The sequence below is a fragment of the Myxine glutinosa genome, chromosome 1 (assembly GCF_964187855.1).
Source record: "Myxine glutinosa chromosome 1, kmMyxGlut1.1, whole genome shotgun sequence".
NCBI classification, from domain to species: domain Eukaryota; kingdom Metazoa; phylum Chordata; class Myxini; order Myxiniformes; family Myxinidae; genus Myxine; species Myxine glutinosa.
The window spans coordinates 158,168,580-158,196,104 of record NC_136261.1 but is presented as its reverse complement, the minus strand read 5'-3'; the positions used below and the strand labels follow the sequence as shown (position 1 = coordinate 158,196,104).

At 41.9% G+C, this 27,525-nt stretch overlaps 1 long non-coding RNA gene across 1 annotated transcript in view; it reads right to left on the bottom strand.

Annotated features, from left to right (window-relative positions):
• Nucleotides 1-16,934: 16,934 nt before the first annotated feature.
• The window catches only part of LOC144889759 (uncharacterized), a 77,738-nt gene continuing 67,147 nt past the window's right edge, over nucleotides 16,935-27,525 (bottom strand). The window contains exons 5-6 of the long non-coding RNA XR_013622052.1: nucleotides 20,628-20,719; nucleotides 16,935-17,374 (exon numbers count right to left, since the gene is read on the bottom strand). This is a non-coding gene — a long non-coding RNA (uncharacterized LOC144889759). The remainder of the gene's footprint in view (nucleotides 17,375-20,627; nucleotides 20,720-27,525) is intronic.

Here is a 27,525-nt window from a genome sequence, read left to right as displayed (position 1 = left end):
GCAGGCACACACGCTTGCAGAGTTCGATATCAATTTCCTCAAACTTTGCAGTGATTTGAGCCTTCAATTCCTGAATGGTACAAGGCTTTTCACGATAAACAAGGTCTTTCATGAGCCCCCAGAGAAAGAAATCTGGAGGTGTAAGGTCTGGGGAGCATTATAAGGAGTCTTAAGCGTTATAAGGAGCGTTATAAGTAAGCGTCTGGGGAGTGAATGAATGAATGAATGATCGTTTTAAGGCCATTTTCCCCGCTAGAGCGGGGGTTAGCCTTGCGGGCCCCATGACAATCATGGTTCCCTGTTTGAGGCAATGTTTTTATGGCCGGATGCCCTTCCTGACGCCAACCCTTGGTCGCCTCTTACGATGCTCAGGGATACGGTGTACCTATTCTAAATCGGAGTACACACCGTGATCATTCATCCCAGCAAGCTGGTACTCAATTTGCCAACCTCGGAAGGATGACAGGCTGAGTCAACCCCCCTGGCGTTAATTCAGCGATCGATCGGGATTCGAACCCAGGATCCTAGGATCCCAAGCCGGCACCCTAACCGCTAAGCCAACACCAGTCAGGGGAGTGTAAGGTCTAAATGGTTAGATAAACATGTCATTCATTTATTTAAACCTTCTTGTACACTAATACAAATGTCAAACAAACAATCAACTGACAGAAATATATATATATCTATATATACAGACTTGGCATTTAATATGGAATATTTTTTTTTCTTGACTTCGGTTTACTTTCATAACTCAGTATATCAATCTGGTGAGTTTCTTTTACACTTTGGTGATTTATTTGTTAAAAGAACCATGTCACTGATTGTCTGTCGCAGCAAGAAGTCAACAACAGGATTATATCACAGGTGGCGTGGCAAAATGTACGGACAGGTGCATTTGACGATTGGCTTCACAGTCAGGTATACATTGGTTGTTGCGTTCTGTATTAGTGGAAAACAACTGCTGCACGTCTCCAAAAGTTATTTCCGCTTCCACTGGAGATGGTCCGTCAACTCGACAATGCTGCTTGTCATGGAGTGGTGGCTTTACGAAATTACGGTATGAAAGAGCGTGCTATTGCTCAGCAGTATGGCATCACTCAAGGCCAGGTGTCAAAGATCCTGAAACGAAAAGCTCAGAGGGGTGTCCCTTCTCCAATACCGAGGCCAGGACGTCCTTGCAGAACCTCAAGGAGGGATGATCGCCAGCTGCACCGGTTAGTCCGCAATGGCCGTACCAAGTCAGCGAATCGGCTTAGGGCTGAGTGGCATCAACTGACAAATGTGCATGTATCCAGAAGGCGAGTCAACCAACGACTGTTTCAAGCAGGCTATCGTGCCAGGCGTCCCCTGAGAAAGCCACGCCTGACCAGACAACACTGCCAGCGCCGATTGCAGTGGGCCAGAGAGCACCGTCAATGGCAGCCAGGACACTGGAATCACGTGATCTTCAGTGACGAGTCTAGATTTCTGGTCTATCGTCAAGATGGCCACGCCCGAGTGCGCAGACAAGTGCATGAAGCCTACAACAAAGATTGTATAGTGCCAAGAGTCCAAGCTGGAGGTGGTGGGGTGACCGTTTGGGCTGCTTTTCATGCAGTGGGCAAAACTGACCTGGTTGTTCTGAATGGAAACCTGAACCAGTTCAAGTACAGGGCCATTCTGGAAGATACATTGCTTCCATTTGCTCGTGGAGCCTTTCGAGGAAACTTTGTCTTCCAAGATGACAATGCACGGCCTCATCGTGCTCGCATGATCCAACACTTTCTTGCTGACCGTGGTGTAGAGCATATGGAGTGGCCTGCCATGTCCCCGGATATGAATCCGATTGAGAACTTGTGGGCAGAATTAACGCGTCAAATCGACCACTTGGACCAGCAGCCGACCTATGTGCGTGAATTGCAACAGGCTATTGTCACTGCATGGCAAGCGATTCCTGTCAAAATCTTGGCAAATCTCATGAACAGCATGCCTCAATGTGTACGTGCTCTCCTGAATGCTCGTGGGGGTTACACAAAGTAGTCAGGTTCACTATGTCTATAAATTATATTTCGTTCAAAATCATGGTAGATTAGCAAACCTATACATTTTTGGAAAGGTTATAGCATAAGGAAACTAAAAATCAATGTTTACATTTGGAGAGATACCTGTATGGCGGCCATTTTGGATTTTCAAAATGGCCACTGTAAAATACATATTTTGTTCTATTTCTGCCTCTAATTACCCTAAAAACATTTTAAAATATACTAAACCTATATTTTCAGGGACAAGGAATCCAATGAAAGTATCAAATTAGTGCTATGGGGAATGGTAAGACACGAATCAAAGGTTTTGAATTGCAAAATACTGTCTTTATATTCGCGATAAGTTGCATAATCAAATACATGTTATCATTTTGTACAGGCAGTTAATAACATCAAAATGTGTCACAATAATTCATATCACCAAACATACACAGGCAGTCAGCAAAATCATATATACACATGCAGTCAGTATAACTTCACATCTGCACAGGCAGTCAATGACAAAATATACACAGGCAGTCAATGGCATCAAACATACACGATTACAGAATATGCCATTTAGAGTTCGTCATCACTGTCGTGTGTGTCGTATCCGACAATATAGTCCGCATCGTTTTCACAGTCCGTTCCACACAAGCAAAGGTCGGTCAAATTGATTGGCAAATCGAATTGGTCGAATGGTCGATCGAATCGAATTCGATGAATCGAATCGAATCGAATCGATCGAATTGGTCGAATAGTCGATCGTAGCGATTGGTCGAATGGTCAAATTGGTCGAATCGAATTGGTCGGAATTGGCAAATGTAAACATTGATTTTCTGATTTTCCATGTAAATAACGTTTCCAAAAATGTATATATAGGTTTGCTAATCTACCATGATTTTGAACGAAAAAACATAGTGAACCTGACTAAAGTACTGAACTGTAATTTTACTGTCCGTAATCCCAGTCGTAATTTAACTTTTGTTTTTGTTAAAAAAAAATTTGGCTAATGTGCAAAATAAAGAGATACTTCTGGAAAACGTACAGAAGTTTAACACAGTACTGTCCATGAATTGAGTTCGATATCAGTTTACATCACTTTCAAGGATCAATTTATTTGTTTCGAAATGTCAAACGTGGTTTTTGTTTCTTTTAAAGGTCACATTAACAAAATCTAGAATAATTTCAACATAATTCCAATGAACTTTTGGTTCTAAGACATCTTGAAAAGTAAGTTCACCCCCACAAAAAAAATATTCCATATTAAATGCCAAGTCTGTATATCTGTGCAGCGTCTGTCCTGTCCTGTGTTGTGCTGTGTTGTCCTGTGTTGTCACTGAACTACTTTCTCAAACTTTTGTGAAATCGTACCAAACTTCTGGAATGCACATATCTCTCCCGTCGGTCTGTCCTAAGGGTATTTTGTTTGAAAAAATTTCCAATTTGTTTTTTTGTTTTTGAATTTTTTTGGGAATTTTATTTTTTTCAACTTCAATTGTTTATAAAATGTGATATCACGTATATTACAAATACATTTGTGCAAAATAATTGTTTGAATTATGATTGGTTTAGACCATGACAAAACGGCAACTCGGGTACAGTCATTTATCTATACTAGGGCATGCCCGTACGTGGGTGCCCGTTCCTTGCCAAAAAAAAAAAAAAACGCTACCCGTACGCTCTACCCCGCCCGTACGCCCGTACGCCCGTAAACAAAAAAAACAACGCTCTTCGCTTCCGCCCTTCGCTCTGACTGAATTGGGAGAAATAATGCGCATAAGAAATCGAGAAATTATTATTTTCTCCGGAAGAAATCGAATTACGAACCGTAATGGCGCACGCGCTCGGCTCGGCTCGCTCTCACATCGGCCACGCCTACGCAACAACGCGTTCTGTGATTGGCTGCCGGAAGTGCAGTCTTCACTGTCCGGAAGGTCGCAAATCGCAGTTACGATGAATCGCAAATTAGTTTTAATTAGTTTTAAAACATAGTTTAACGGCAACATAGTTTTCCAACGTGAAATAAATGAATACGCTCTCAAATGTGCCGTCCGAGGCAGAGTCTGTTCGCCACGTTCGGCACACGTGATAGCTCGCTGCTCTCTGATTGGTTGAATCGTTTTTTGGACATAGCTCGGTAACTACTTCTCCGATTAATATGAAACCTTGAAAAGGCACATCCTCGGGTCCCCAGCAATATACCTGGCAAGTTTCAAGTATATCGGACCCGTGGTTGTCGAGAAACAGCGGTCACAGACATACAGACATACAAACATACAAACATACAAACATACAAACATACAAACATACACACAGAGATTACTGGAATTATAGATAGATATCAACACATCTGGGCAGTGTCTGTGTTCTCACTTAACGACTCCCTCAAACTTTTGTTTCCGTGGTTGTGAAGTGTTTTTAATAACATTGTGGTGGTTTTGAATCACGTGGTGGTGAGGTATTTTTAATTATGTGGTGGTGAGGTGTTTTTAAATCACATGGTGGTGAGGTGTTTTGAATTAATTGGTGGTGAGGTATTTATAATTACATGGTGGTGAGGTGTTTTTAATTATGTGGTGGTGAGGTGTTTAGAATTACATGGTGGTGAGGTGTTTTTAAATGACGTGGTGGTGAGGTGTTTTTAAATGACATGGTGGTGAGGTGTTTTTAAATGACATGGTGGTGAGGTGTTTTTAAATCACATGGTGGTGAGGTGTTTTGAATTAATTGGTGGTGAGGTATTTATAATTACGTGGTGGTGAGGTGTTTTTAATTATGTGGTGGTGAGGTGTTTTGAATCACGTGGTGGTGAGGTGTTTTGAATTAATTGGTGGTGAGCTATTTATAATTACGTGGTGGTGAGGTGTTTTTTATTATGTGGTGGTGAGGTGTTTCGAGTTAGTTGGTGATGAGGTGTTTTGAATTACTTGGTGGTGAGGTGTTTTTAAATGACGTGGTGGTGAGGTGTTTTTAATTTCGTGGCTGTGAGGTGTTTTTATTACGTGTTTTATGGCTGAGGTGTTTTTATTTTTGTGGTGGTGAGGTGTTTTTAATTTCGTGTTTGATGGCTGTGAGGTGTTTTTAATTTCGTTGTGGTGAGGTGTTTTTATTACGTGTTTGATGGCTGTGAGGTGTTTTTATAACGTGTTTGATGGCTGTGAGGTGTTTTTATAACGTGTTTGATGGCTGTGAGGTGTTTTTATTACGTGTTTTATGGCTGTGAGGTGTTTTCAATTTCGTGGTGGTGAGGTGTTTTTATTACGTGTTTGATGGCTGTGAGGTGTTTTTATAACGTGTTTGATGGCTGTGAGGTGTTTTTATTACGTGTTTTATGGCTGTGAGGTGTTTTTAATTTCGTTGTGGTGAGGTGTTTTTATTACGTGTTTGATGGCTGTGAGGTGTTTTTATAACGTGTTTGATGGCTGTGAGGTGTTTTTATTACGTGTTTGATGGCTGTGAGGTGTTTTCAATTACGTGGTGGTGAGGTGTAATCGTCCCAAACTTCCAGTCTGCACCTACCCCTCCCCTATGTATGTGCAGAGGGGTTCTTTCTTGAAAAAAAAACATTCAACCTAAATCTTCAACCTAAATTGCCTATAAAAATGTAATATCACAAACACAACAAATACATTTGTGCAAAGTAATTGTTTGTATTATGATTGGTGTAAATCATGACAACACAGCAACTCAGGTACAGTCATAACCCTCAGCTAAAATAAGCCCGTTCCTCAGTATCGACGCTTGGTGAGGCGAGCACAGCAAGCCGAGCCAAGCTAGTATATATGACGGAGCTAAGCCAAGCTATAAACAGAAATCTGGCGCTACTTTTGACTCACTCTGTATATATACACAAAGAATTAAGTTAAGCACCCCTACACAACGAATTAAGGTAAGCACCCCCTAATATATATTCTTTGTGTATATGTATACATTGGCATATATTCTAAGGTATGTGAGATCAAATAATGATTGGTATGACATTAGCAATTATCCATTGATGAAATTGAGTGATCAAAGTGAAAAAAAGTGATTGGTTGAGTCAGTGATCCGATCACGTGGGTCCTACACACGTTATTGACGCAAAGATCGCTAGAGGTCTTCTCAGAACAATGACTGTACGTTAGAAAACATAAACGTCATCCACACTGTCCGTGATGGACCTATAGCTCCATACTTAAATTGAGGTGAAAATATGCCTAAAATTCCCAAAAAATTTCACCTTAAATTATTCAGAATAAAATATTGAAAACGGCATGATTGTTATGTTTTTATGTGACCATAATATCACTTCTCCAGAAAATATAGCAATATCATGGGTATATTACACTGTTTTGACGACAACAAACTTGTAATGTGCGAGGTTGTAAAAAAACGGGGGGGGGGTGCTTAACTTAATTCTTTGTGTATATATATATATACACACACATACATTCAACAACCTCTTCATCCACCTGACTCAGACTTCTCCCGCTGCAATTATAATCTCTGTACACACCTCATCAATGCCTGGCGCCCTTCCCTTTTCCACCCTCTTCAATGCCCTCTGCACTTCCTCTTACGTGATCTCCCTGACACCACTTTCCTCTACACATGACTTGGTAGCTCCAGCTTGCCACTGCTTCCTTCCCGGTTTAACAGCGCTTTGGAATAATCAGTGAAAAATGCTCCAAAATTTGTGAAAATGCAATATTTCAAAAAGTCTTTCAATCCTGACAAATCTCACACTCTCACTATGTCTCTCCGAAAAGACCGTCTGGAAAACCCTCCCATATACTTTCTCATCAATCCTCTTGAAGAAGTTCTGTCACTCAAGCTTGTGGGCTTCACTATCAGCCATGATCTTTCCTGGGAAAACTACATTTCCAAGCTGGCCTCCAAAGCCAGTCGCCGACTGGGCATCTTCCATCGTGTAAAGTCCTTCCTTGGCACCTCTGAGCAACTCACCACATACAAGGCTTTCATCTGAACCTTTATGGAATACTGTTCTCCCCTCTGGGCTGGTGCTCCTGCCTCACACCTAGCTTGGCTTCACGCTGTATAAACCAAAGCTTTCAGGATCATTGGAATATCCCGCGATGAAGCTAACTCCGAGGGCCTTTCACTCTCTCACCGCAGGCAGGTTGGTGGTCTTTCTGTCTTCTACCGACTCCTCTCTGGCCTTGCTCCCCCAGCTGTGTCTATGCTCTGTCCCCCAAATATCCCTGCAGGTCACACAAGATCTGCCAGCAACCCTCTTATGGTGAAACTGCCAAAATGAAGACTCTGCTCACCTTCACTCTTTTATTCCTCTTTTTCCCCGCCTATGGAAGAAACTCCCACACTCTTCAATCCCACTCCTCCCTCCACCAGGTATTTAAAACAGCTGTTCACTACCATCTCTTATCTTCCCCCATCCAAACCCTTGATCTTTTCTACCCCCGTTAATACACCCAAAATCCACCTCTTTCAATCTCTGACTTCATTGCTGAAAATCATTGTAGTGTCGATTTGTTTCATACCGTGTACCACTTCCCTCCCTCTCCTCCCCCCCCCCCCCACCCCCCTAAGCCCTCTGCCCTCCACAGATCTCCCGATATCCCTGCTCTCAAATATTGTGTGTGCTTCCCCCTCTCCCCCCATTTTGTCTCCCACTCCCTTTATTATGTCTTGTGTGTGCGTTTTTTTTTTTTTGTCATTAATGTTATCTCTTACACGAGCCTTGATCTTGTATAGAAAAAACAACAAAAAAAAACAAACATCTGGTTTGATGCATGACAAGTTGTGTCCACGCTTGTAATCAATGTCATTGGTGGTCAAACTGGTTAGTAAAGCCATTTCTGCAAATGCGAACTTGTCTATGATCATCAGTGGACTGGCATCGTTACCAATCTACATGTCCATGCGAAACAAATCATGTTGTTTTCGCATTCAGAAATGGAACGTTGAAGGTGGAATTTTTTTTGATCGTGACTAAATTTAGACCATTGATAAATTGTCAGAACAAATAGAACAAACGAGCCACTCCCACTGATCGGGATTATGATAAATCCTCCAATGTCCACAGGGCAAGTACTCCATTAGGGTGGGGCCGATATTGCTATGGCACTTGTCGTAAATAAACAATTGGCTCATTTCCAACACGTGAATGCTTATTACAAAACATGCTTTAGTTGCAAGTGCCCACTGGTGAAATTGAACAAAACCTACCAAACTATCCTGCCACACACAAATCATCCTCATGGTTGTTGTTGTTGTTGTTGTGTTGCCCTGGTCAGTTCTGGTTGAACAGACCAGTGGCGTAGAGGTAGCCAATCGATCTCACAGCAGCGAACCTCACATCCCTTACACACTACTGCTGCTGTTGCCAAAATGCGACTTTGCATTAGCTTCATCATGATCCATTTTGAGATTATCCAGGGTGGCTTGAAAGTCACTTCACCATAGTAAAGGTCCCTAGTAAAGCATTCGTTCTTAGACTCTTCGAATACTCAGATTTCATTGTGCATTAATAACAATAATTAATCAGTCATTGTATCAAAGGGAGGTGAAAAGCACCCCTCCCTTTATATAAGGAATCGTTTCTCAGTATGCAGCTTTAACATGGGGACTGAAAATAGGTTTCTTGGCTTCTACTGGATGAAATCGGCTGCAAATTTCAGAAGTAAATGCTTTGTACGTTGAGGTAATATGTTCCAAATTTCAGCAACGTCTGTTTACACATTCTTGAGTTTTATTTAGAAAACTCTCGAAATCACGCTGGTGTTTGTCCGTCTGTCTGCCCAAAATGTGTTGGCACTCATATCCCAAGGGCTATACATTGAAACTAGCTGAAACTTGGAATATACATCGGCAAATAGGTCTAGTTAATGGCTTTCGAAACAAATTCCACATACAGTGCATTCAGAAAGTATTCAGACCCCTTCACTTTTTTCACATTTTGTTATGTTGCAGCCTTTTGCTGAAATCGTTTAAATTCATTTTTTCCCTCATCAATCTACACTCAATACCCCATAATGACAAAGAGAAAACAGGATTTTAGAAAGTTTTGCAAATTTATTAAAAATAAAAAACTGAAATATCACATTGACATAAGTATTCAGACTCTTTGCAATGACACTTGAAATTTAGCTCAGGTGCCTCCCATTTCTCTTGATCATCTTTGAGATGTTTCTACACCTTGATTGGAGTCCATCTGTGGTAAATTCAATTGATTGGGCATGATTTGGAAGGGCACACACCTGTCTATATTTAAGGTCTCACAGCTGACAATGCATTTCAGAGCAAAAACTGAGCCATGAGGTCGAAGGAACTACCTGCAGAGCTCAGAGACAGGATTGTGTCGAGGTACAGATCTGGGGAAGCCTACAAAAAAATTATGCTGCATTGAAGGTTCCCAAGAGCACAGTGGCCTCCATAATTCTTAAATGGAAGAAGTTTGGAACAACCAGGACTCTTCCCAGAGCTGGCCGCCCGGCCAAACTGAGCAATCGAAAGAGAAGGGCATTGGTAAGAGAGGTGACCAACAACCCGATGGTCACTCTGGCTGAGCTCCAGAGATCCTGTGTGGAGATGCGAGAAACTTCCAGAAGGACAACCATCACTGCAACACTCCGCCGATCTGGGCTTCATGGCAGAGTGGCCAGACGGAAGCCTCTCCTCAGTGAAAGACACATGAAAGCCCGCTTGGAGTTTGCAAACAAGCACCTAAAGGACTCTCAGACTGTGAGAAACCAGATTCTGTGGTCTGATGAAACCAAAATTGAACTGTTTGGCTTCCGTCTGGCCACTCTGCCATAAAGCCCAGAGCGGTTGTCATTGTCATAGCAAAGGGTCTGAATACTTATGTCAATGTGATATTTCAGTTTTTTCTTTTTAATAAATTTACAAAACTTTCTAAAGTCCTGTTTTCTCTTTGTCATTATGGGGTATTGAGTGTAGATTGATGAGGGAAAAAAAGAATTTAAACGATTTCAGCATAAGGCTGCAACATAACAAAATGTGAAAAAAGTGAAGGGGTCTGAATACTTTCTGAATGCACTGTAAGTGCTATCGTTTTTGCTTTAAAATTAAATATATAAAAATATATATACATTCTTTATAACTCTTCAAAATGTTGTTACCCAAATCTAATGTGCTGGGTTAATGGCCTCATGGATAAATCATCAGACTCCCAAGCTGGGGATTGTGGGTTTGAATCCCGTCTGGGTGGAATATTTTTTCCCCTTACTTCTTCAAGTCTTTTATATCGTCTTGAATAAAGTCTTGTACGATGAACAAATGCATTTTGTTTGTATTTAAAATGTATCTTGTGAAAACTGCTTGGGGCATAGAAACGGCCTCTTTATATGGGGGTATGTGCCATGTGACAAAGTATGGAAAAGAAGGGACATTCCATAGCTTATAGAAAATGTCGAACAATAGAAAAGAAGGGACATTCAAAAAATCTTGAGTGCATGCTGGACCACCCTTGTGTTCTGAGGAGGAACCAAGTAATTCTCTAGAAAAGTTCATATAAAGGGGCGCCATACATCTGGCAAATAAAATACATTTCCTTCTTCATGCAGTGCATGAATCAAATTGGCACCCCTTTATATATATGAACTTTTATAGAGCATTACTTGGTTCCTCCTCAGCATACAAGGGTAGTCCAGCATGCACTCAAGATTTTTTGAATGTCCCTTCTTTTCTATTGTTAGACATTTTCTACAAGCTATGGAATGTCCCTTATTTTCTGTACTTTGCCACATGGTACATACCCTTATATAAAGGGGCCTTTCCTATGCCCCTGGCATTTTACCCAAGAATCTCTATGTGCTACATCATTCTCCTTGCACCACTGAATTCACCACCACACCACTGAAGGTGCAATAAATCTAGTAGGGGTAATGCCACTTTCAGACCACCCTGTGCAATGGATTGCAATGAGAAATCTGAAATCCACAAGACATTCATTCATTCATTCTTTAGCTTCACTGCACTGTATTGTTTCCTGAGTGTCTTTTACAAACCCCCTCACCGCTCCCAACCACCTCGCTTATTACCATCCATCTCAAAATTGCCTTACTGTTACATCAGTGTCTCGCAATGATCTCCTTTTCTCCTTTCCATCTCTCCCAATGCTAAACAGCTCTTGATCTTCCATACTGTGACCTATTGATGTTTTCCAATCAATGCTATCCATGAATATCTTTCCCTCTAAAGAAAGGACACATACAGCATATATCAAAATAATATACAGCATTAGATTTTCCCAATTCACTATGGTCTTGCTGTATTGCTGTGTAATGGGCCGACCTATTTATTACATGAGAAAGCGGGGTGGGAGCAAAGCATGTTCATTGTGAAAATATAAATTGAAGAAATAAGTGGTGTATGAGGCATCTCGGTGGAGGGAGAAAGGAAAGTGATGGAAATACTATGACTTGAACAAGTTTACTCGCTTCCCAATGCACTATGTGTTATAGACTCAGTTGTAGTAGTGATCACGCAACTCAAGGACTTTAAAGCCTCAGATCTGATGACCATTTCTGTTTCGATATACAGACACGCAGACATATGAGTACAATATACACGCAGACACTGGAATAAATGCATTTCAAAAATTCACACATGAAGGCACCCACAGACAGCACAACGAGATTCCGGCGCTGAGCCTTTGATTTGATGGGCAGCGCATGCGGAGAAGAAAGGCGAGTATGCAGGCAGGCGAGCAAACAGGCACAGTGGGAGCATGCAAACAGGACACCTGCAGAATGCCACATCAAACCAGCCCAATGCTTTGTGCCCAGCGATACTGAGCAAGTCCCGTGACCGGACCTCAGGGCCTTCAACTTGCGAAGGCCTAAAATAACATCTGGCATGAGAATAACTTCTTTATTCTCTCGTTTGCATGATCACAGGTCTATCATATATTTTCCCTCAATAATCGGTGGAAAGTGTTACTGCATGTGCCAGTTGAACATTCTTTCATGTCCTACGACTGAGATACACTGAATTTTAGTAAATAACAACAACCGGAAGTGCAACGGGCACTTCTTTCCTTCATGAAGCCAATGGAAGAAGCTCAGTGCATGGACAAACTGCAGAGGACATGGATCATCTGTCTTCATACGAGGAGACTACGTGTTTGAAAGAACACTTCCAAGGCTGCCCACTGCCTCCAAGCTCCCAGCTGCTTGTCTAAAACTCAGCAACACCTGGCAGAATGCGTTAATCCACCGGGTGCTGCATCAAAGAGTGTGCCGCTTCCATCACAACCGTAGCAAAGACGATAGTGTATTAGCTGGTCGTGTCGCACCGTCATGCTAATGACTACAGATTAGCAATGCGGACATCAAACGAACCAAAGCTGTGCACAGTTGGCCCTCTCGTGGACACCTCCTGTAAGGAGGAATAATAAGAATATGACGATTTGGCTGCCGTTGCATCCTCAAGGACACTGACGTCGAAGAAGTGATATGCATGCTCCATTTCAATGAGACTGCACTATCAGAAAAAACCCCCCAAAAAAATCAGTGATAACACCTGAAAATGTCTGAGGCACAATTTCTGCAAATAAATTGATGTGCCTTTTAAAATAGAACCGCATACCTTAGTAACGGTGCATGAACAAAGTCGCAAAGCCATTATATTCCCAAGTCCTTGTCAAGGTCGAATCACTGGGTCCCTAATTAATTTCGCACTGTGGTTTCCCCTTATAATTCTGCAGCCTCCTATGTTAAATCAAATGATTTTCTGAAGTATTATAAAACATGAATATCCAAGTTCCAATGTGAGCTTTAGTTATATTGCAGAGAGAACACCACCAATCATCTAGTCTGTACAACAACATGCATTTTAAGGCCATTTTCCCTGCTAGAGCGGGGGTTAGCCTTGCCGGCCCCATGACAATCTTCTCCATCTTGCCCTATTTTCTGCATCTCCCCTTGTTAACCCCCGTGCCCGCATTTCTTCTTCCACCACCTTTAGCCAAGTCTTTCTCGGTCTTCCCTGTCCTCTACTTCCTTCTACATTCATTTCCATCACTCTTCTCAACCAGTCACTTTCATCCTTCCTCAAGACATGACCAAACCATCTCAACCTGTTTCTCTTCACAGCATCCATCACAGGCTCTATTCCCATCATCTTTCGCAATTCATCATTTGTCTTCCTCTCTCTCTCTCTCTCTCTCTCTCTCTCAACGATACTCCACACATCCACCAAACCATTCGCATTTCCACCCTTTCCAGCCTTCGTTGCTGCTCTACGTTCATTACCCATGTCTCGCTCCCATAAATCATAACACTTCTCACACATGCAGCATACACCTTTCCCTTCAGCTTCAACGACACTCAGTCTGTCAACCAGCCAAATGTAGAAAAAGGAAAACCAGCATGTAACAGATGTTGCACTATTATTACAATGCCTTTGTAATAAGTTCATAATTTTAATATTACAATTTCAAAATTCCAATGGATTTTACTGACCTGCTTTGCTACATCAGATAATGGAGTTTCAGTGAAACACTTTTCTCTAGAGGAACTTGCTGAAGTTAATGGACAACCCCTTCCAGAGCATTTGCCATGATCAAAATGCTTATAAAATACAATTTTGTCGTTCTTCACCTCAGCACGAATCTGGATATCGGTGATAAAGCCTATTCATACGTATACTGCATGTAGGACAAGAAAACAAGGAGCCATCAATAAATCTAAATACATTAGGAAACAATAAACGTATCCACAGAGTTTTTGGACCTGCGATCAAATCATTATAAAACTAGAATGACACTCTTTGACGTCACGGTGTCGACCAATATGCCTCCACTCACATTATTACTTATTATAATACTTGTACGAAGTTTACCTAAAATCCATTCAGCTGTTCTCAAGTTATCACATTTTTACCTGACATGACCTCTGACCTTTGACCTCTTGACCCCAACATTTAATCAGTTCATGTTTACAACATTATACATACCTGTACCAAGTTTGAATTACATCACTTCAGCCATTCCTAAGTTATAGACCTATAACACACATTGACCTTTGACCTCTTCACTCCAAGTTCTAATCAGTTAACCTTTACATCATTATACATACCTGTACCAAGTTTGAATTGGATCACTTCAGCTGTTCTCAAGTTATCGATATATTACTGACTTTGACCTTTGACCTCTTTACCCCAAAATCGAATCAGTTCATCGTTACATCATTCTACATAAGTGTACCAAATTTGGTCAGAATCCCATTACTGGTTCACAAGTTATCGATATATTACTGACTTTGACCTTTGACCTCTTTACCCCAAAATCGAATCAGTTCATCGTTACATCATTCTACATTAGTGTACCAAATTTGGTCAGAATCCCATTACTGGTTCACAAGTTATCAATATATTACTGACTGACCTTTGACCTCTTTACCCCAAAATCGAATCAGTTCATCGTTACATCATTCTACATTAGTGTACCAAATTTGGTCAGAATCCCATTACTGGTTCACAAGTTATCAATATATTACTGACTTTGACCTTTGATCTCTTTACCCCAAAATCGAATCAGTTCATCGTTACATCATTCTACATAAGTGTACCAAATTTGGTCAGAATCCCATTACTGGTTCAGAAGTTATCGATATATTACTGACTTTGACCTTTGACCTCTTTACCCCAAAATCGAATCAGTTCATCGTTACATCATTCTACATAAGTGTACCAAATTTGGTCAGAATCCCATTACTGGTTCACAAGTTATCGCGGTAACAGGATTTTTACCTGACATGACCTCTGACTTTTGGCCTTTGACCTCGTGACTGCAAAATGTAATCGGTTCATTTTTACCCTCATTATACATACCTGCACCAAGTTTGACTAAGGTCCCTTCAGCCCTTCTCAAATCATCGCGGTAACGAAAACCTATCATGGACGGACAGCCGGACGGACAACATGAAAACATAATGCCTCCAGCGCTTTGGTCAACGCAGGCAAAACTAGAACGGCACTCGGTAGAGCGAAACCTCCGCCAGGCTGAACAGTTTACGTTTTGTATCCCACAGATAGGGCGGATCTGGATTCGGACCTGAACCAAAATCTAATCGGCTTGTTCTTGTCACCTAACCAAGTGATTCACCAAGTTTCGTCCGAATCCGTCCATAATTTTTTTGACATATTGTGCATTATAATAGATCGTTTTTGGCCCTATCTCTCAATACTGAAGAATCACTTGAAAATTATAGTACGGTAAAATGGGGTGAATAGGGACAGCAAAGTGAATAGGGACACAAACTGAAAAAAAGTCCGGAAACTTTTTTCGCTGAAAATTGATAACCATACAGATTTGTTGATATTTGGGTTGAAAGTGTTCTCTTGTTTTAAAAACAAAAAGCAACGTATAGTCCCTATTTACCCCATATATGGGTTAAATAGGAATAAATAGGATTTTTATGGCTGTCCATATTCACCCCGTTTTACGGGTGAATAGGGACAGTCACTAATACAAAAAAATAATAATCAAGAAATAGGGACAGTTTGGAGAAAGAAACTTTTTATCCCATATTTTTTTTCATTGGCACCGTGGATTATATTATATTATGGGTGCATATTATGTGCATCCATCTGAGCTATCAATTTAGCAATAAGTTGGAAACTCAGGATTGTTTCTTGATTATTATTTTTTTGTATTAGTGACTGTCCCTATTCACCCGTAAAACGGGGTGAATAGGGACAGCCATAAAAATCATATTTATTCCTATTTAACCCATATATGGGGTTAATGGGGACTATAAGTTGTTTTTAAAAAAAAACAAGAGAACACTTTCAACCCAAATATCAACAAATCTGTATGGTTATCAATTTTCAGCGAAAAAAGTTTCCGAACTTTTTTTCAGTTTGTGTCCCTATTCACCTTGCTGTCCCTATTCACCCCATTTCACGGTACCGGATCCGAATACTGTATTTACCAAAATCCAATTAATTCATCCTCGTCACACCTGCCAACCTGTCCACCATATTTGGACCGAATCCACCTGTAACTTTTTGAGATATCCTCCTAATAAACAAAAAGACAAACAAACAAACACGGGTGAAGACAATCTTGTTTTCCATCGCTCCCCCACCCCCCCCCCCACCCCCCAAACCCTTCAAAACGCCCTCGAACAGTAAGGAAAGTCTGTTCAAAACAGTGACATAATATTTACCGCGTGTGTACTCAATATGTGCAAAAATGCATGCAATTTATACTGTTTGACATTTTACTTCTTCTTTCGGATGCAGCTGTGAGTAAGCATCATCTCCTGGGGAGGGTGGCGGGGGGGGGGGGGCACAGCGAGCAGTGCTGCTGAGACATTTCGCTGATATTTGTTTTGCTATCTGCTTGAAAGAAAATTTGACAGCTTAGGATCCAAACACAAAAAGAGCCGATTCACTCCTATTTTTGTGAATTTTCATAGTTCTTTTTTTTTCTTTGGAAGAGTTTCTTTTGTAGCAAATTGGCCTCGCTATTGCACCAATCACTTTAAGAATGATGAGCGGGTTCAAAAGTATTTACCCCTTTTCTTTCAGAAGATTTTCATGATGCTTTTGGAGTCGTAAAGGTCGAAGATCTGATGCACATGATCTAAACCTGAATTTTATAACTTAGCTTTTGGTTAGGGAAAGAATAATTGGAAAGATTGATATGTCATCATGGAATTGGTAGCTGATTTTCGTTTGACGACATTCAATGAACCCCTTTGTTGTCAATATGTTGACTTGTTTGTTATTATCATATGATAACTTCATTCATGATTCGAGGATATCAGGTTCAAATCTCATTTACTGTGTTGATTTGTGTGTCAAATACTAATGTCCTTGGAATGTGCACTTATGGAAGTAAAAGTACACTGTCTCCTAACATCTTTGCCCTCCATGTGATATATGTATTATCAATACCATGAGCATGAAAACATCGATTAAAAAATAATACAAAACATCCTCTTGCACAACCAAATGGACACAACATTTAATGGATGCTTCCGAGGACCAAGCATTTGAAACTGATTGATGACAATGATCGTAGTAAAGCAAAAATGTATTCAAAATGTACGAAACAATTGGGCAGACAGTTGCTGACTGATGAACAAACCACATTCATATTCATGCCAATAAATTCAGGCTTGAAGCATGTAATAGATTTCTGAAACTTAATTTCAACACAGACACCATTATTCCCCTAATTTTTCCATTTATATATATTTATTATTTTTAGTGGGCTGGCACATAGTTTGCTTGAGCAATCCTCCATTGATTAATAGAAGTGGGGAACCCGTCCAGGTAAGATACTCAAAAGATTGAAGGACCCCTTCAAAAGAACTCGGCTGCCTGATGAGCCACCTGATGACTGTGGCATTGGAATCAAACAAATGTAAATATTGACTCTGGGAAGGAATGGGAAGCAGTCTACAATTGCACAGCAGAAGCCATAAATGACTAGCAGAGATGTAACTTTGACATTTTTGATGAGTACAATTCAGGAAGCCCATGCAGTTAATTAGTGGATGTTTATGGATAAGCAAATACAATCCAAGAAGAATCGTTACATCTGACTAAGGAGTTTAAGCCTAACACATGATCATCAGGAAAACAAAGGATGAATAATGGTCCAAAAAGGTTGAAGAACTCCAATCAACAGGAAGAAATGCCATTACACATTGAAGACCTTGTATGGAGCAACACATTTGAGAACCTTATACAGCACAACTGAAATATGTTGGTGGCACTACTGTTATAATGGAGGGAGGCGGGTTGGGAGGGTGGGGGAATATTGGAACTGGAATATATGGCTGGAACATTTAATTAAACAATTAGTGAAATAGAAAGCTGCAAGACGACGTTGGGCCAAACCCCCATCCCATTCCTGCAATGGAATGGCGGTGGGGAACTCACTCCCTCTCCCTCAAAACAATGGTACCAATCCATTCGCAACAGGAGCTGTGGACCAGCGAAGCCCAAGTCTGCCTAACACTGCATCCGGCAACGCGCCATGCCTGCAATTCGGTCAGGCCTCTGTGGAGTATGAGACTGAAGCGGCCTAATTCGGTTTTGGGGGGGAGCATACAGGAGGAAACCTGTATGCTCCAATGGAGGTCCTCAATGCCAAACAGGAGATCAGAGCTGTCTCCCTTGACATATCACGTGCCTTCGATACGGTCTGGCACCCCGCTCTGTTCACCAAACTCTCCTCCTATGGTATCCATGGAAATCTCCACGCATGGCTTGCGGACTACCTCTCTGCTCGTAGTCAACGTGTGGCCCTGAATGGGTTTCTCTCATCTCCCCTTCCTGTTCAGGCTGGAGTTCCCCAAGGCAGTGTTCTGGGCCCTGTGCTTTTTCAAGTCTTCATCAATGATCTCTCTGACTCTCTGGAAAATCCTCTCTATCTCTTTGCTGATGACTCCACTCTCTGCCGCTCCATTCCTCATCCCTCAGATCGGCAGTCTGCAGCCTCCTCACTTTCTGCAGACCTGGACAAAATCACAGACTGGTCAAACAAGTGGAACATGTCTTTCAATCCTGAGAAATCTCACACTCTCACTATGTCTCTCCGAAAAGACCGAATGGACAACCCTCCCATGTACTTTCTCAACAATCCTCTCCAAGAAGTTCTGTCACTCAAGCTTTTGGGTCTCACTATCTGCCATGATCTTTCCAGGGAAAACCACATTTCCAATCTGGCCTCCAAAGCCAGTCGCCGACTGGGCATCCTCCATCGTGCGAAGTCCTTCCTGGGCACACCTGAGCTCCTCACAACATAAAAGGCTTTCATTCGCAGCTCAATGAAATACTGCTCTCCCCTCTGAGCTGGTGCTCCTGCCTCACACCTAGCCCGGCTTCCCGCTGTTGAAACCAAAGCTTTCAGAATCATTGGAATCTCCCCTGATGAAGCTGATTGCGAGGGCCTTTCACTCACTCACCGCAGGCAGGTAGGCGGTCTTTTTGTATTTTACCGACTCCTTTCCGGCCTAGCTCCCCCAGCTCTATCTGTGCTCTGTCCCGCAAATATTCCTATAGGTCGCACAAGATCTGCCAGCAACCCTCTTCTGGTGAAATTGCCAAAATCAAGACCCTCTGCTCACCTTCACTCTTTCATTCCTCTTTACTCCCGCCTCTGGAACAAACTCCTTCATTCTCTTCAATCCCACTCGTCCCTCCAGGTCTTTAAAACAGCTGTTCACCACCATCTCTTATCTTCCCCCATCCAAAACCGTGACCTTTTCTACCGCCGTTAATTCACCCCAGATCCACCTTTTTGAAATACCAACTTCTTTCTTGGAAGTCCTAGCTGTGTCCATGTGGAAGTCCTAGCTGTGTCCAAAAAAAACCCCTGGCACCTGACCCATGAGGCCAGGCCATGGTAAACCACTCGGAGCACCTTGGCGTTGCATGCAGCACAGCCAGGATGCCATTCGGCGATGTCCCATGCTGTGGGCCCAAGCACACCCCACCACTGGAGGCCCTTCCCATGTTCAAGTAAACTGAATCTTGTACTGAATCTGGTACTAATCATTAGAAAGAAAATTTTAAATATCGCATTACAGAGAAAAGCACTTTTTCTCAACACCCAAGTTATTCATGAATTGATCCAGTTTTGAATCGAGTCATTATTAGTGACTGCATATTGCACCTGAATTCAAGTATGAATTTGACCTGCTAGTTTAATCACTAGTAAGGTACAGTTGTGCCACTGATGCAGTGTTAGAACTTGGGAAAAAAATTGGAATTTTACAGCACATGGGAAAGAACGTGGAATGGGAACACAACTCGAATTGTATCATTTTACAACGAATTTTACAACACATGGGAACACAACTAGGGGAAAGAACCTGGAATTTTACAGCACATTAGGGAAAGAACTTGGAATTTTTCCATACTGCCAACAATCGCTCAACTTCTGGCTCATCGTACTTGTTTATAATGGTGGTTGAATGAAACTACCCAGCAGAAAATTTCCCATTTCCATTAGGTAATTGATGCACTATTAAAGCAAGGATGGCATTAGAATGAACAATAATATCGTATTTTTCTGTATTCTGTATGAAAAATAAGTACATGGTTGATCAAAAATATTATTTCTGTATTATCTGCATTAAGCCAGAGTTGCATTAAGATATCTGCATTAAGTTGGCTTAACGGTTAAGGTGGCTGGATTGAGATATCAGGGTCCTGAGTTGAATTAAGACCAGATAGGTTGACTCAGCCTGTCATCCTTCTGAGGTCAGCCAAATGAGTACCAGCTTATTGGGATGAATGAGCCATTGGAGTATCCTGCGTCTGAGTGGCGACCCGTCCAGGATTATGCCCAATAGCCGAGAAACTGCTTCGGCAGCCATATGCATCATCACGATGCAAAAAGGAGTGGTCATCATTATCTGCATTTCTTTTGATTGTACAGGAGGTTAATGCTATTGTCAGAGAGGTGTCTAAGCACCGTATAGACTGGCAGTTCAATCATGCAGATTGGCAGGGACTGCAAGCGGCCATCTCTCTTCAGGACTGGTCTCCTATATCCACTGCCCCTGATATTAATTCAGCCTGGGAAATCTTCCACAGTAACCTGCTCTCCTTTATACACAAATTCATCCCATTCACCTTATGATGGTCCCAATCCAGCTCAGTGTTGTGCTTGCGTACCATTTTGGAAAGTTGTGCATCTATATGTTGCTCCTTATCACGTTCAGCAACCAATGCACCTTCGTCAGTGCTTGCTCCAACTCAAGATGTACCTGAACAAAGGGGTAATAAGAAAAGCAAAGAATTAGCCGGCAGTTGATAGTGAATGCAAGATTCAGGCACGAGAGGGTTTCAGTTTGAAAACAAACAAACAGGGAAACAATTAAGTTTCCATCCTGTGAAAACATAAACTTTTACAGTATCGAGATGCGAAGGATTTCTGATTGTGATTACAGGTACGAGTATTGCCATTTTTATTATCGAGTCAAAAAAATTAAATAAAGCGCATCTGTTACCTGGAAGTTTGTAATTTGTTGCATTTATCCTCTATTTTTCAACATCTTCATTTTTGTTTGAGTATCTTTCGGATTTGTTGATATACGGTTTTCTGTGGCTTCCATACTTTAACTCTGTTTCTCTTAGAAGGCTGGTGATGCAAACAAAGTAAATTTTTAAATACGAATATGTTTATGTTGATAAATGACAACACAATGCAACAATAACGGAATTTGTTATTACCTCCGCCACCAAAGGTGGATGGAGGTTATGTTTATACCACTGTCTGTCCATTTGTCTGTCCGTTTGTTTGTTTGTGAGCAAGATATCTCAAAAAGATGTGGACGGATTTGGACGAAACTTGGTGGACATGTTGGGTGTCAGACAAGGACAAATACATTAGATTTTGGTGAAGATCTAAATATGGATTCGGATATGAGAATTATTTAATTTTAAAAGTGATTCTTCACCATTGGAAGATAGGGCCAAAAACGATACGTAGCGGGATATTTCAAAACAAGGCCGGGGTAGTTTGGGTATGTTATAACACCCTTTTTGAATATGATTAACCACCACTTGGTGAACACTATTCAGGCTGCTTTTGCAAGCCATGGCGTTACAGTAGACAGAGCTCCCTTTTTGTTTTTACTTACCCATTTCTTTTATTGACTAGTATTTTTGTGCGATATACTCACCCTCCCCTCCCATTCCTTCCCCGTTCCTCTCCCCTTCCTCCTCTCCTCCCCCCCACACCCCCCTCCCCCTCTACATATATCCGTCAAAAGCGACTCATTGTTACCCGGAAACGCTGGGTACTTTTGTTAGTTATAATACTATGGCTGGGCAAGGGAAGCTAATGTTCAACAAAGAAGAAATCAAATCAAATGTGAGTGGAGGAATTAAAAGAAAATAATGTCAAGATAAGACAGGCCTGAAATCAAGATGCTGAGAGCAGGACACAGGGAGTGAGGTTCAGGAATAACAGATCGAAGAAAGGATGACTGTTTCAGCCAATGTTGCTTGCATGATTGGCCTTTGGCATGTAAAAAAAAAACTGTGGGAATCATCAGCAAAGAAAGTGGCATGTGGGTCCAGGCAGGGAAACGCTGGGGGTGTTCAGGGCACACAAAGTGCCACAGTAGTGGTACGGTCTCGAGGATGCAGGTGAAAGAGTCTTGAAAGAGGTTGAGGCCGGTAAAAGAGGGCATCAATAGCAGAAAAACACTGATTTATACAGGTGGGAGAACACCGAGCGTATTGGCAGAGTGGAAACTACACAGTCCAATTATTACAGATTCGTCAAGAAAGACGGAAACATCACTGAACCGAAACCACCAACTTTATCCCATTGCAAGACTTAGTATACAATGCTGTGCGGCTGAAAGATGAACCGACTCCAAAAGTTGGAAGTAACTCCTCCATATACTATATGATATTGATTGTGCTAGCGTGACTCTCCCACCGCTCAGGTTTCTCTCTGAATCTCCCCAAATCTTCACTGCCACTGATGGGTCCTCTTAAATTGTTTATCCCCATGCTCCTTCCTCAGTCCCTGTTTAAAACACCCGAACAATCAGATGGGCCGGCTCAACCAATGGACAGTTTGAGCCAGCCACAGGGAGTTGATATAAAGGATGTTCGATCCTATTTCCAGCCCACCCTGTGGCTGCCAGCTAGTTAGCGTAGGTTGTTGGGGAAATGTCCAGAATAAATTAAGAATATTCGACAACTAAAATACCACCGTCTGGCCATCTAACATTTACTCTGCATCACCCAGATATGTAGTTTTTACATCGATCCTAATAGAATTATAAGAACTACAATAATAAGCAATGCTATTTAACAATCTGGAAACATGAAAATCGACATTTTCATAACAAAAAAAATGCAAAGCCAAATACAAATAGCCTTTTCAAGCTTGTATTGTTGAAAGAAAGGGAATAAAATGGCAGTTCGCTGGAGACAACCATTTTAAAATGGATTTCAGGCAAAGTAGAGATTGTGAGAACTTGAAAGAAACGAGGAAAGAAATAATTGAGGGATTCTGTGACAAAGATGAGTAACGTTGCTGTATGAGCATGGATAAAGAATAAATAAACAAACATCAAAGGAAAGTAATTCTGTGTTTTTATAATTTAATTGTTGTGACATCTCAGCCATTTTCCAAGCCTTACCATAAACTCCTGGTCCAGGTTGGGTGTTAGGGTACAAGAGCCACAACTCTGGGGTTTGGACTTTGTAGGGTGAGTTTAGGCAACATTTTGGAATTAGGCCAGGGTGCTGGTGAATACTTTCTTACTCTTGTCAAAAGATATTTTGCAATCTTTAACTTCCACGACCATCCTTCCTTTTAAACAGCACTCCCTTCTTTTTTGTAGCTCGCATATCCCTCCCCTCAACTTTTCAACCTCACCTTTCTGTTTGCCAGCCTCACACACCAACCCCATCTTTCCAGCTCTTCTTCTGACCTCTCTCCCACCTTCCTCCACTATCGAGCCACTCGTCCACCCTCCCCCAACCACCCTTCTGCCCCATCACACCTCTACCCCATCTACAAGGGACCAACCACCACAGTCTTTATTCCTCCTCCAAGGTTAGAAAGCTTGATCTGCAATTTTTTTTGAGATATCTGTCCAGGTTCCTCTCTATCTGCTGACAATATATGTCTGCCAGAAACCTTTCTTACACAGGATTCTGTGTAAGATTTCTGGATGTCTCCTTCGCTGGCTGCCCTCTCCTATGATTTGATAAACCCAACTCAAGTCTTGGTGATATTGTTGTGAGATACGTCTCCCTAACTCTCTTCTCCAACCCCATGCAGTATTTCTGACTTCCATTCTCTATCCACAATGCGTCTCTATCCACACTTCCCTCACAGCAAAGTTGAGAGGTTCTGAGCTCTTGCTTCAGAGATATATTGTTCAGATATGGATCCCATGTAAAGCTCTTTCTTCAGACATGGATTTCCTGCTGTCCTCCCACCCAAGTTCTCTGCTTCTAATCGGTAAAGACGTCAATTTCCATCATGAGAGTTGGTGCAAGTTGTGGGAGTCAGTCCTCAAACTACACCCCATGGTAATGCAGCCAAGACGATTTGCAAAAAACTGCCCCAAGTTGTCTCTTTTCCTACATACACGTCTCCAAATGACAGTGATTCTTTGTTTGATTTTTGTCGTGTCAAACTTTTCCTGGAGCCTTTCCTGCTCCTCTTCGACACCTATTCGTGTTACTGATCATGCCCTTGTGAAAGTGTTTGCCTCCTTGGTGGTTTTCAGAGAGCTGCCAAGGCACCGGCGAGTATGCAGTATGCAGGCAGATTCCTCTGGTGTGAAATCTATTTCACTCACAGACTGGTGCATTAATTTCTTGGCTCATGACACCAAAATCTGCTGGAATTCCTTCCTCAATAGACTGCCTTTTCTTCAAAAGTTAAGTCCGTTATGCCTCCAATTGGCCTATTCAACATTCTGACTCTGGTACAACTGAAGCATCTGGAGAGGCAATCATGAAAGAAGAACTTTGCGTTCTCCACCTGGAAGGCAATCCCAACTGATGGGAACTTAAACTCCTCCGCATGGCCTATAACCAGTGTGTTCCTATCTTTGATGAGCTAGAGCACAAAATTAAGTAAATCTGCAATCAAACTACTCAAATCTATTACCACACTACACAGCCTAGTGACAGTCGCTCAAGTCTGTCTGTGGTCCACATTCTCATTCTGTACCTTTGCTCCAAAAACGAAGCCTGGTGTTGGCTTAACGGTTGAGATGGCTGGCTTAAGATCTTATGGTCCTGAGTATGACCAACCCTAAAACTGATTATTTCACACTGTCTTTACTGAAAAGGTCAAGGTGCACATCCCTCCCTTCCCTAACCCACCTTTTCTCCCATATCAGAATACTATATGAAGCAAATGGCCTCCCCAGTAAGGATGAGAAGTTCTGAAGCAATTTTAATGACACCTCCTCTGTAATTGTGCCCAAAGGCATTGGCATTACCTTCTCAAAAAGGCTGTCACTCTCCAAGTCATTATCAGATGATGTCCCACCCTTTTATGTGTGCAGTGTGGAGGCTCATGCAGGAGCGTTCATCTCCAAAAGTTTAAAACATCACCTGATTCACAAAAAGCATTCCAAATGTTCAAAATTTCACAAAAAGCATTCCAAACCAGACTGGTCAGCCTTCTCATTACCCAAAGCGAAGTGATGGAATCTTTTGTTGCTGCAGACCTTATACGCATTATCCTTTCTCCAACTCTCTCTTCTCTGATCATCATTTTGGCTGTTGTACCATGAACATGTTGCATATTTCAACAAAACAATGGATGAGTGCACTAAATCTCAAATGAGAAATCAGGACCATCTCTCCGGACATCTCTCGAGCTTTCAATACTATCTGGCAGCCCGCCGTATTTTTCATGCAGTCTGCAAATGGTATTCAGAGGCCTTTCCTTGAATGGTGATTTGATCATCTCTGCTAAAACAATCAGTCGCTCTTAATGTATAAGGCTGGAGTCCCGCATGGCTACAGTTTAAGATTGACTGTACTCATGGTCTACACTCTACAGCAATGGTGTCTAGTGTCCTAGTGTCTACATTTCCCTGGATAATCCTATGTTTGTACAATTTGAGGACGACTCCACCCTGTGAAAATGTACACCACACTTGAGAGGAAGGCTTCTGCAGCATCCATCTATGCAGATCTCAAAAAAATAAATATGTCATTGGCCAGCAACCTGGAACTGTCTTTCAATGTAGTAAAATCACATGCTCCCACTCTATCTCTAAGAAAGGGCAGGTTTTCCTTGCAGAGAGACAATCTGCTGTTATAATTCCTAAGATACACTCGGCCTCACAATCTTTCACAAGCTGTCATGAAAGCCGACAAAAAGGCATTTTCTGCGGAGCAAAGTCAATTCTAAGCCGTTCCAAGCATATTACTGTATATAAAGCTTTCATCGGAAGTATCATGGATTATGGTTCCCCACTTTGGCCGAACGCAGTTGCTTCCCATCTTCTTCCACACCAAGGCAATAATGTTGAAGGCTCTCTGTGTTACTAGCATATCTCAGCAGGATACTGTATCCCGAGGCCTGCTTCTTGTGTACCAAAGGCAAGTAGGTTGACTCTGAGTTTTCTATTGCTTCAATTCTGGCTTAGCTACTCCTGTCCTCTCCCTGGTCTCACCCAGCCCCCCCCCCCCCCCCCAGGTCCAAACATTCTTCTGGGACCTCACAGCTGCTTATGCTCCAAAATGTTAAGCTTAATGTTCACCTACATTCCTTCATCTCCCCATTCTCTATTTTATGAAAATAACAATGTTTATTTTCTGGCCCTCCCTCGACTCTTTCTTTCAAGAGTGATGCTCATTGTCACCTCGTTGTTTCCTCCCAAACGACACCCCTGCTCTCTTATATTCTTGCTGACACCTTTCCCCCTACACCTATTATATCTGCCACTCATATACACTCATATACACTCATATGCAATGGCTTTGTCACGCTGTTCATCCCCTGTTAATTTGTAAACATGCTGCACCCTTGTGTTTAGCTCCTCCTTGAGCCTCAATTTATTTATGTGAAAGAAAACAGCTAATGCAAGCAAACAGGCCCCCCCCAGTTTAACAATCCAACAAATTGATAGCACATCTACTGTTCCAATACTCTGCTTGTGAAGTTATTAGTTGGCTCGAGATCCAAACCCAAGCTAGACAGCAAAAAGGCGAGTGCCCTAACTTTATGCCGTCCTGTCAGACATTTATTATATCATGCTCGACATCAGCTTGAAACATCATGCAGTCTAAGATATGATGGAAAAGAGTGGAGCAAACTCAGCCAAGAGATGCCAAAAGTGTGACTTCTGCCAATTTAAATGCAACTATAAAGGGACAAAAATACCCGAGGATCATGCAACTGTGGTAGGCAATGCATTTTTTTTCTCCAAAAAATGAATGCTTTGCGACATCATATCCCAGGGTCATTTGCCTCGAACCATCATTGGCCCCCTAATGATGAAGTGGAAATTAACTATGATAGTGATGGCAAATGTTGAAGTCAGCATGTTGTCAAGGACTGGAAGGATCATGCAATAAAGAAGACAAGTCAGGGATGCAGCAAAGAAAAGAGTGAAGAATGTGCCTTGGTTGATGTATGTATGTGAGAGACAGAGAGAGACCAGGAGAGAGAGACTGGGAGAGCGAGAGAGAGAGAGAGAGAGAGAGAGAGAGAGAGAGAGAGAGAAGCAGCAAGAGAAACACAGCAGATGGTGAGAGTATCTTGAGCGTGCCTCTCTCTCGCTCTCCCTCTCTTTCTTTCATCCCTGGCTGCCTCCATCCCCTGAACAGGACGACAAGCGACATCAGACCAACAGTGCTGCTTTTATTCGGTGCCAATTATCGGGCGGCTGCCTTTACCGGCGACACTACAAAGGGAATGTTTAAAGCAGCGATGAAAAGAAAAATACGGTGGTTGGGAGGAGCAAAAACAAATAAATAAAAGAAAAATGTGCTGTACTCTGTGAAATGGTCCAAAATATGATGGCATAAGAAGAGAACACTGTAAGAAGAACATTGAAAAGAATAATAA